General features: G+C 36.5%; 1 pseudogene; it reads left to right on the forward strand.

Annotated features, from left to right (window-relative positions):
* Positions 1–295: 295 nt before the first annotated feature.
* Positions 296–7,077, forward strand: LOC126067918 (heterogeneous nuclear ribonucleoprotein A1-like; annotated as a pseudogene).
* Positions 7,078–11,938: the final 4,861 nt, after the last annotated feature.

The following is an 11,938-nucleotide window of genomic DNA, read 5'->3' on the forward strand; positions in this document are numbered from 1 at the left end:
CTAGCCTAAATGTTGGTGGTTCGAACCTAACCAGCAGCATGGCAGAAAAAAGGCCTGATCTGCTTCGATAAAGATTGCAACCAAGAAAACCCTATGGAGTAGTTCTGTAACACATGGGGTCACCATGAGTTGAAACTGACTAGATAGCGATGGGTTCGTTTGTTTGTTTAAGGGGAAGTAAACATTGCCTTTTATGGGGAATTCTCCATATGTAGGAAGAGCGTGACCACAAAGAATGCCTGAGACTGCTACAGAGGTTTCTCAAAGTGAAGATGGTTTCACTGGTTTTTGAGGGATGGACAGGATTTGGACCAAGAAGAATGGAAAAGACATTCCAGCTGAGGAAATCACATTAGGTAAGTAGAAATAAAACCCTTGTCTATGAGTCAGAGTGACATCAAGCCCTGGGCTATGTAGTTGTGGGGTCTTGAAAAGAAAGGTTGCCCAAAGTGAGTTATTAGAGGGAACCCTCAAGGTCCAAATCTCTTGCCAGATTTTCTTCGTAGTCACTGGGGGCCTTAGTGACAGCTTGAAAGTTGGAACCAACCAGCCCCCAAGTAGCAGGGAGAAGGCACCCAGGTGGTTTCTTCACTTCCTTTGTTTGGTCTCCTTGCACACGTGGGCAGGAAACAGCAGTGGAAAGAAGCGCTGCTTCTGAGGTGTATTCAAATGGGGGCATGTTGGCAGTTTGGAGTGGGACATGTTAGTTCTGGTTTATGCTGTTGAGATATTTTGCCAAGCGATTTTTGTCCCTCTGTTTCCCATGAACATAGGATAGATGGTCCTTTTCTCAGACCATCCCACATCATTTCTTTATATTCTTCAGTTCTGTTTGGAACCCTAAATCTTTGCTCCCTCTGGGTAGCTGGGATGATGTAGAGCAGGCTGGAAGAGGGTCTGGCTCTTTCACTATAGTTCATTTCATTTTTATGTTCCCTTTCTATCTAGTTTTTCTTAATAGCTTTGAGATGAATTTCCGTTCAGCCTTGCTCTGGCCTTGTGAAAGCTAAGATTTGAGTTATTAGGTACAATAGGAACATTTATTTATCTGACTTTCATCAAGATAAATAACAAATTTATATAAAATCCTAGCCCATAAAAAAATTCCAATATATATATAAAAAAAAAAAGTGTAGTTTATTTAACAGTCTTAGAAAACTTTGCCAGAAAATATCAACATGGTAAATTAATTTGCTAAATGGCGTCTTAACCTGAAGTCACTTATATCACTATGGAGCAAATGGAAGAGGTGAATTTTAAGAAAGTCTCACCGTGGAGTTAAAAAAAAAAAAAAAAGTACCACATCAGCAACATCGTACATAAAAAGCAGGGAAGATGGATTCACCATCAATAAATTTAATAGCAGCTACTGTGCCATTTGCTAGTAATTTACTTTGAGTCTGAATTATTTTAAATAAGGCATCACACATAAAGGTAAGAAAGAAAAAATTACCAGCTCGGTTTCCATTAATTCCTCAGCCAATAACTTTGAAATAGTATAGAATTTACACATCAACAGCAAAAACTCACTCAACCAGGGGAAAAATGGGCCGTTTCTCTTTGGCGTCCAACTGAAGATACCACTTAAGAGCTATTCCCTGGCTCCTGAAGAGTCTTTTAACTGTCTCATTTCTTGATTTTAACTTGACTAAAGCAGCTCCCCATGATACAGGGAAATGTGAATGAATTAAGTTTTCCCTACTCTACAAGGGCATTATCCAGACCTCCAAGTGGCAACCTGTCCGGATTTGTGTTAAAGATTGTGTCACGAGGACTCCACATTATAGCCAGTCCTCCGTCTATTAGTCCAGTCTTTCTTTAGACAGACACCGACAACACAGCTGAATAGGCTTCATCTTTAGACATGCTAGCAGTTTTATGATCTTCTGGGATTAGACCATTACTAGAATTTGAAGAGTTCAGAAAGTCCGCAGCAACCATTCACAGATCACTATTAGGGTGATTATTTTATTTATGGAGGATAAACTTATACTTAACCCTTAAAACTACCTTGCTTTTCTTCCATGTACTAAATACAGCCGGGTTACTTCCAGAGAAAAAACTACAGTGCACAAACATTCACCAGCCAATTGTCTAAGAACTGGCCTTTCGATTGATATATAGAAATTCTTTTTCTATAAAGGATATAAACGTTTAGGAATGTAGTTATAAATTGGGTTTTTTTCCCCTTCAATTTGTCACTTGTCTTTTAACTTTATTATTTATTGTCAGACAGAATTTTTTTATTTTTATGCATTAAAATTTATCAGTCCTTTCTTTTTTGCCCTCTGGGATTTGTACCAAACTTAAAAGACCTTTCCCATGATGATATTATATAAAAATCCTCGTATGTTTTTGTAAAGCATTTTAGGGATTGATTTTTTATGTTTAAATCTTTGATGCATCTGGAATTTATTAGATACAAGGAATAAGGTAGTGATCCAATTTTGTTTTTCCAAATGGCTGCCAAGTTATCCAAAAACTATTTCATGTTTCATCTTTTGTTAGATAATGCTTGAGAGTGCAATAAGAAACTTGTAAATTGATGTTTCCTATAGCCTCAGATCTCTTGAAAAATCCATCCCACACAGTATGTGGAAAGCACCATCATTAAGAGATAAGCTGCTATAGGGAGAAAGTACAAGAATGAGGGGCAAGAGGACTGGCATTAGCTCGAATCCAGGCAGACAAGTTTTGTGAGGCCTGAAACATATAAATTTGTGTTTATGTATGTGGTGGGGGAGGGCAGGGGTGCCTTATAAGAAAAATAATATAAAATTACAAATATAAAATTAGGTACAGACATCATCTAGATGGCGGAGTAAGAAGCTCCACACTCCCGTCCCCCAAAGAAACATCAAAAAACGAGTGGAAACTGTCAGAACCAACCTTATCTGAACTCTGGTAAACAGACAGAGGTTCACAGCAATCAAGTGAATACTTAATGAAGAAAGAGGCAATGTCAAGAAAATGGTAGAAAAGCTTTGTGGCTTTTTGTTACTAGACCGTGACCTCCTCCACACCAGCTTGGAAGCTGGATTGAAGTGGCAGCCTGTGTTTTAGCTTAGGATCCTGGTCCTGGGTTCTGAAAGGAACAGACCACACCTTATGCACAAATAACAGTGGTTCTTTGTTCAAACCCATTGGGTGGCTACCTAAAGGGCTGAGCACATCTCTGTTTTGCCCACCTTGGAGGTAGAGTAAGACAGTAGAGAGTAAGGAATTCACTTCTTGATGTTATTGTGCGTCTGTATTGTTTTTATTTTATATTAATGTTTATGTGAAATTTTCTCAAAAAGGAAATTAAAACTGAAATTACAAATGATATAGAATGTAATGAAAAGGTGACTACTTCATAGGAAAACCAACAGAACATACAAAGCTACACTCTGAGGAAAATGTGTAGCCTGAGTACCAAAAATAGAAGTACTAAAAGAACAATGAAGACACCAAAAGAAAGTAACAGGAGATACTTAATAACGATGAAGGTTGAAATTATTGAAGTGTAAAAAAAAATATTTATTTATTCATCCATTGAAAAATAACAATGCACCCATCACATGTTAATATTAATAACAAATATTTAACAAAAAATAATACTTTCCAAAACAAAAAAGGTAATTTAATGAGAAGATTGTCAGTGTTTTATATTTTTAAAAATCTCTTTAATATTTGGCTTAATAGCAGACAGCTGGATTCTTGTATCTACTTCAGCATTCAATCTGTTGTGTGGTGTGGTTTTAGTTGAAATGTATGAAGAAAATATGTCCTTACACAGATATGTAGTTGGAAAAGGAAGATGTATCTTAATAGCTTTTTCAGATAATTCTGGATGTTCTTCTTTGATATTACACCAAACCTTGACAAATGATAGTTGTTTGAAGGTTAGTTGCAACATGGAATATGAGACCCCATCAATCAACTTTTCAAACTCTGTTTCATTCAAATCTATTGGTTTATCTTTGAATTAATCTTTTATCCATGTGTGATGGTTAAGGTTATGTGGCAACTTGGGTAGGCCATGATTCTCAGTGGTTTGGCAGATATTAAGTAATCTTCCTGTATTTTGTGATCTAATGTGTGCACCCAATCAGTTGAAAGGGGAGTTTCCTTCAGGGTGTGACCTGCATCCTATATATATGGAGGTTCTGGCAAAGCTCTCTCTCTCTCTCTCTCAATAGTGCATCTGTCTCATCATCCTCTCACCTCCAGTTCTTGGGATGTGAATCAGCAGCCTGCTTTCTGGCCTACAGATTTTGGATTTGCCAGCTCCTGTAGCCCTGTGAGCCAGAAGCCTGCCACCTGACCTGCAGATTTTGAGTTCATAAGCCCCTGCAACCACATGAGTCAGGAGAAACTTTCAGCCTGCTACCTGACCCGTGGATTTGGGACTTGCCATCCTCCACAACTGCTTGAAGAATTTCCTTGAAATAAGTCTCTTTATATACATTCTCTTATATATGCTTCACTTATTTTGCTCCCCTAGAGAACTTTTTTTTTTTAGAGAACCTAGCCTAAGACAGCATACATGACTTTGTAACACATGCATGATCTTTAGAAAATATTAGTTACCTGAGTTATGCAGATCTTCCAAAAGTTGACACATTTAACTATACCTGTTGCCATTGAGTTGATTCTGACTGATAGCAACCCTATAGGATAGAGTAGAGCTGCCCCATAGAGTTTCCAAGAAGCGCCTGGTGGATTTGAACTGTCAACCTTTTGGTTAGCAGACGTAGCTCTTAACCACTACGCCACCAGTGTTTCTGAAAAATCACATTTGTAAATATTACTACCGAACTCACCAGGAAAGTCTTTAGATACTGAGAAGCTGTCAAGCTCATGGTGACAAATACAAGTTTTCCAAGATTCTAGTTTTCACTCGAAAGCTCAGATTTTATCTTTGGTAACAAACACTGTCAATTATTTTCCTTGAAATTGCAAGCTCACTTGAGTTCATTTTCAAGAAAATGTCTGCTAAGTGTTTAGTTCACCTAACAATTCAATTACAAAACTTTTCCTGGAAACAACCATCATATTTTATTACACATTGAGTGTTTATATATATCTCCCATTTTGTCGCACATAATATTAAAAAGATATTAAGGGCTAAGGTTTAATAAAACTAATAAGTTTTACTCTTTCCTCACAAACATTCTTAATAAAACTGACTTAAAAAAAAACTATATGTGAAATAACTACTAGTACATATTGATTCCACTACCTTGATTCATGATGAAACACAAGCAATTTTTACCTATCACTGGTTTTAAACTATCATTACAAATATCAATACAGTAAAAAAAAAAAAAAAAAAAAAGAGAGAGAGAGAAAAAACAACTTGGTATTATTATGAAAATAGTTTTTACTTCACAGTATCTCTGTCTTGTCTTGACAGAGAAAAGATCTTGAGCCACACTTTGAGATCCACTGTTATAGACAATAAAATCACTCTAGGAAGATAGGCTTACAGAATGGATTGAAATGAGTTAAAGAACATTAAGAAAACTGCACAATATATGAAAGAACAACATAAACCAAACCCAGAAAAAGTCAGAAATGAGGTGGCAGATTTCAGGAAAGAATTACAAATGAAAGAAAAAAATCATTTCAAAAATAAAGACTAACCTAGAGCTAACAAGTACAATAAATTGTGCCTTCAAAGGACTAGAGGGTGAAGAGTAGAAAAAAAGTTTTAGTTTAAATACAAAAGACAAATGAAAAGATAAAAAGAATTTGAGAGAAAGTGACACGTACAGAAGCCAAGCAGTGTTGAAGGTCCAACAGACAGATAATAGAACATCTTGGGGAGAAAAATCCAAAGTAGGTGAACAGAACAAATATTAAAAATCTAATTTATGAAAAGTTCTTGAAATGAACAATGATTTGAAATTACAGGACACACCTTTCCCCGAGAATATTGACCCAGAATGACCAACACCAAGACATATTCTAGAATGATACAGAAAAAAAATCCTTCGGTCATGTAAGCAAAAGCAACATATGACATGTAAGGTAAAGAAAATTGCATTAATATCAACATTTCAACAAAAACACCATATGCCAGAAGAAAGTGAAATAACATATTTAAGATACTCAAAAAAAGAAAATGTGCTTTTTCTGCCTGTGGACACCGCCAAAGAATCGTCATTGAAGTCTTTCTTCCCACTGCCATAGTGTCTAAGTCAGAGTTTCCTAAAGAGCCCACACAGCTGCAGAAACTCTTCATCACAGGGTTGAGCTTTGAAACAACAGACGACTGTCTGAGGAGCCATTTTGAGCAATGGGGGATGCTCATGGACTGTGTGGTAATGAGAGATACAAACATCAAGCAATCCAGAGGCTTTGGGTTTGTCACTTATTCTACTCTGGAGGAGGAGGATGCAGCATGAATGCAAGGCCACACAAGGTGGATGGAAGAGTTGTGGAACCAGAGGGCTGTCTAGCGAGAAGACTCTCAAAGACCAGGTGCCCACTTAACTCTGAAAAAGATATTTGTTTCTGGCCTTAAAGAAGACACCAAAGAACGTCACTGAAGAGATTATTTTGAGGAGTACAGGAAAACTGAGGTGATTGAAATCATTACTGACCGAGGCAGTGGCAAGAAGAGGGGTTTTGCTTTTGTAACTCTTGATGACCATGACTCCGTATATAAGACAGTCATTCAAAATTACTTTACTGAAAATGGCCACAACTGTGACATAAGGAGAGCCCTATGAAAGAAAGAGACGGCCAGTGCCTCACCCAATCAAAGAGGCTGAAGTGATTCTGAAAACTTCAATGGTGTCCGTGGAGGTGGTTTTGCTGGGAATGACCACTTTGGTCATGGAAGAAAATTTAGTGGGCAGGGTGGCTTGGTGCAGCCGTGATGGTGGTGGATATGGAGGCAATGGGGATGGTTATAATGGGTTTGGTAATGATGGAAACAATTTTGGAGGTGGTGGAAGCTTCAATGATTTGGGCAATTACAACAACCAGTCTTCAAATTTTGGACCCATGAAGGGAGAAAACTTTGGAGACTGAAGCTCTGGCCCTTATGGTGGTGGAAGTCAATACTTTGCCAAACCACGAAACTAAGGTGGCTATAGTAGTTCAATTAGCAGGAAGCAGTAGCTATGGCAGTGGCAGAAGGTTTTAATTACTGCCAGGAAACAAAGCTTCGCAAGAGAACTGACAGGGAAGCTACAGGTTACAACGGATTTGTGAACTCAGCCAAGCACAGCGGTGGCAGGGCCCAGATGCTACAAAGAAGACATGTTTTAGACAGTACTCATGTGTAGGGGCAAAAAACTTGAGGACTGTATTTGGGATTAATTGTATGACAGGGTATTTTAGTTTCTGTTCCCTGGAAAGTGTAAAACATTCCAAATAAGGGTTTTAATGTAGTTTTTTTTTTTGCACCCATGCTGTTGACTGCTAAATGTAATAGCATGACACTGAACAAATGTGTCTTTTAAAAAAGAAAAGAAAAGAAAGAGAAAGCGAGTTAAGGATTTTAAAACTAGAAAAACAGATTTTCAAGAATTAAGTACACAGATAAACTATTATCAATATACAACAATTTAGGAAACTTTGTACTTATAACCCTTCCTGAGGAATCTGCTAGAGAATTAATTTCAGATAACCCAAATGACTAGAGAGACATCAGCATAAGGATTGTTGGTGAGCATTAAACATACTGAACATATGATTGCTTTTAGAACTGAGACAAAATGAGGGTTAAAAGAGGGTCTAGTGTGTAATATATATGCTTTATCAATACAGATACAGTACAATTATTAAAAAGATGAGGAGAACAAACAACAACAACGAAAAAAAACCAAACTGTTGTTGTCCAGTTGATTCCAACCCATAGCGACCCCATAGGACAGAGGAGGAAAACAGGGAGAGCAAAAGAAAATCTTTTACTGTATTTTTATGCAAATAACGTGTGCATTCTACTTTTTTTTTTTGCCAACTGCACTCTCCCCCTGCAAGGTATTTTCATAAGTCCACTGTGCCAATTTTTTTTACATGTTGCTGTTAAAAAAAAAAAAAAACATAGCACACTTAAGAAAACACCTCATGAGGGAAGGGCACAGTCGGCAAACAAACGTAGAACACACACGTTATTTGCATAAAAATGCGGTACTTTGTTCTTAGTAAACACTATTCTTTTTCTGAATGCAGCATATATGGAAACTTAATGTACCACATAGGTAGAATTTCAGTTCATCAGGGAAAAATAATTTATTTATAGAAGTGGCACAATGGGATAGCCATCTGGAAAAAAAAAATGTATGTCATACACAAAAATAAATTTCCAAATCAAGGCCAGATTTAAAAGTAACAAAAAAAGTAAAATTTTAGAAAAATCTAGGAGAATAATCAACCTTGGACTGAGAGAAGTATTCCTGAATAGAACAGAAAACTCAGAAACAATAAATGAAAAGGCGGGCATATTTGATGACATAAAATTTAACATATTTGCAAAGCAAAAAAGCATAAGCATAAATAAAACAAAAAAAATAGTCTGGAAAAATATTTGCAACACATTCGTTCATTTATAAATATTTATTTGATCACTCTATGTGCTAGATGCTATCTGATGCAATTCTGAATAAAACAAAAAATATCTCTGAATTCTTGGATCTTACATTCTAACAATAGTTAATACATATGACTGATAACATGCAAAGAGTTCTTACAAATAAGAGAGAAAAACAACCCTATAGAAAAATGATAAATATGTACCACTAGTAAATATTTATTATTTACTAGTGGTAAATACATATACATATGTATATACACACATATATACAATTCCAAGAAGACTTCCAAATAACTCTAAGCATATCAAATTGTATTTATTATATTCTTATGGTGGAAAAACTATTTCTCCCCAGCTTTTTGTTCAGTGGCCTCATGCTGGTAGCTTGAAATCCGCCATGGTGGGAATATTTACACTACAGAAACCTGCAAATTCTACAAATCAGGGCTTGAATCATTTTTGTTGATTGTCTAAACTTAAGAAAATAACTGAGACAAATGTCAAAAATGCAGATTAGACTTAAAGTGTGGCATACCTGTAGCCATTACATTATGAGTGGCACAAAACGTAAGGAGATATTCTTCTATTATTTGAAAACTATTATCCAACTCAGCAAAGTCACTCACCTCATTGACGAGTAAGTGAAGCTAACATATGTAGTGCTGAAGCTGAGATTTTAGGTTAATGAACACAATTTGAATGAAGTTGAGAAATGGTTTAATAGTAGATGACACTTAAGATTTAATGACAATAAACTTATGAGGAAAAGAATTAGTGAATTGGGATGAAACTCCATTTACCAAATTGTGGTCGAACTGCAACCATAGGTTGTCTGTGGCTATGAGTTCAGCAAAAAATCAACTAAAGGATTCAATAAGAATGAACTGCCTATATAGAATTTACAATAAAAAGTATTGTATATTTTATTATTTGTAAATTGTGTACTTTTAATATCAGTAAAATTTATAATAAATTTATGTACATATACACACACATACTCAATGTTAAACAGTTCAACATTTACCAGCACACCACTGTTCCACCTACATCCCTTTAGCCAGAATTTGCTCACATGGTCAAGGAAGGTTTCTTCTATCCTGGGCAAACTAATGGCTAGCTAAAAATTCTATTACTATGGTAAAGGATAGCCTGAATGTGAGCAGAGAATTGGCAGTCCCTGATACAACACTGGAAACCCTGGTGGCATAGTGGTTAAGAGCTACGGCTGCTAACCAAAAGAAGAATGTGGCATCAGGATTGGTGGAAGACTCATTAACAACCTTCGATAGGCAGATAACACAACATTACTTGTTGAAAGTGAAGAGGACTTGAAGCACTGATGAAGATCAAGGATGACAGCCTTCAGTATGGATTATACCTCAAAATAAAGAAAACAAAAATCCTCACAACTGGACCAATAAGCAACATCATAATAAATGGAGAAAAGATTGACATTGTCAATGATTTCATTTTACTTAGATCCACAATCAAATCCCATGGAAAGCAGCAGTCAGGAAATCAAACAATGTATTGCATTGAGCAAATCTGCTGCAAAAGACCTCTTTAAAGTGTTAAAAAGCAAAGATATCACTTTAAGGACTAAGATGTGCCTGACCCAACCCGTGGTATTTTCAATTGCCTCATAGGCATGCGAAAGCTGGACAATGAATAAGGAAGACACAGGACCAGGCAGTGTTTTGTTCAGTAGTGCATGGAATCACTATGAGTTGGAATCGACTTGACAGCACCTAACAACAAAAACAACATATAAAATTGTAAAGGTGGTCAACAGAAGAGCCAAAAATAAAAATATAGCTAACAAAACTTTGGGGTGGGAGGAGGTGAAAGTTCCTATGTTGTTGTTTTTGTTATTGTTTTTGTTATTTGCCCCTGAATCAGTTCCAACACACAGTGACCTTATGTATACTAGAACAAAACATTGCCCGGTCCCGTGCCATCTTCATGATCATGGGTATGTTTGAGCCTGTTGTTTCGGATATTGAGTCAATTCATCTCACTGAGGGTTTCCTCTCATGTTCACTGACTCTCTACTAAACACGATGTCCTTTTTTAGCCATTGGTCTTTCCTAACAACATGTGCAAAGAAGTGAGCTAAACTCTTGCCATCCACACTTCTATGGAGTATTCTGGTAGTAAACCCATTCTGGTAGTAAAGGTCATATAAAAACCAAAAAACCAAGCCCGTTGCCGTCAAGTTGCTTCCGACTCCTAGCAACCCTACATAAGTGAGCTAAATTCCTCATCTTTCATAGTAAGGAGTCAATTGATAAAATCTAAATTTGGTAAATCAAGAAATAAATGTTTAGCATATTATTTTGAATGATCGTGAGGACCAAGAAAAACACTAAAAATAGACATGACTTTTTTTTTACTCTGTGTTACTTTGAAATAATAACCTTCAACAAAAACCAAAAAAAATGAACGCTTTGACTTATTTAATTAAAGAAAACTGCTTCGAACAGTGTTGCTGCAGGCAGTTCTATAAGTCCAAAGGTTGCCCTCCCACCAGCCCCATAAATGAATGTTATTTATGACCACTTCGTGATATAGATGTGTACAGCTATTTACCATTTCTGCTGGGAGGATAGATGTTCACATTCATATGAGACAAAAACAAATCAAGATTCAACCAGACAGTCTGCTGTGGGCTTGGGGATTAGAAGAGCAAAAATAAAAATAAAAAACTAACCCAGCAACATACTCTGATAAATCACTTTTCCTTTCTGTCCTGTTCTTAAGAAAAAATTTAACAAACTCATCTGTGTTGCAGACATTTTTATGTACTCACCACTGAGTTATAAAAAGCAAGAAGAAAACATTTGGCTGAACTGGCCCCTGCACTGGAAGTTTAGCTGTAATCATGGTAGGGCTTTTCTTCCAGGACTCACTATTACAGAGCACATATGTCGCTTCATCTTTGCAACAATGGCTCTTCTCTTTTTTCTTACCTCTTTAAACAACATTTCAGGAAGCTTCAAAATTTTACCAGGCCCTGTAGCTTTCATTTCTTAAGACCAAATGAGATCATTTGAACCTTAGGGGGACGAGAAAATACTTTTTTCAATTCTTACTCAAATTATGACCATCTCAATGGCTCTTTCCTTCAATATCGTACCCTTTTGTTCTTTTTAACCTTGAGGAGTGGGTTGGGTTTAACCCTACTCTTCCGTTGCCCATCTTCTAGGCCTGATTCACTTAGGAAAAACCTAGAATTATTCTAAGCAAGTACCAGACAGTTTAGAAATTTTTAGCATTTTGTTTTACCTATAAAGGAATTCTACCCCCCGTCTGTTAGTTTGTCGTACTGTGATGGCTCATGTGTTGCTATGATACTGGAATTTATACCATCACTGTTTCGAATACCAGAAGGGTCGTGCATGGTGGACA

Source organism: Elephas maximus, chromosome 26, assembly GCF_024166365.1.
Source record: "Elephas maximus indicus isolate mEleMax1 chromosome 26, mEleMax1 primary haplotype, whole genome shotgun sequence".
Taxonomy (NCBI): Eukaryota; Metazoa; Chordata; class Mammalia; order Proboscidea; family Elephantidae; genus Elephas; species Elephas maximus.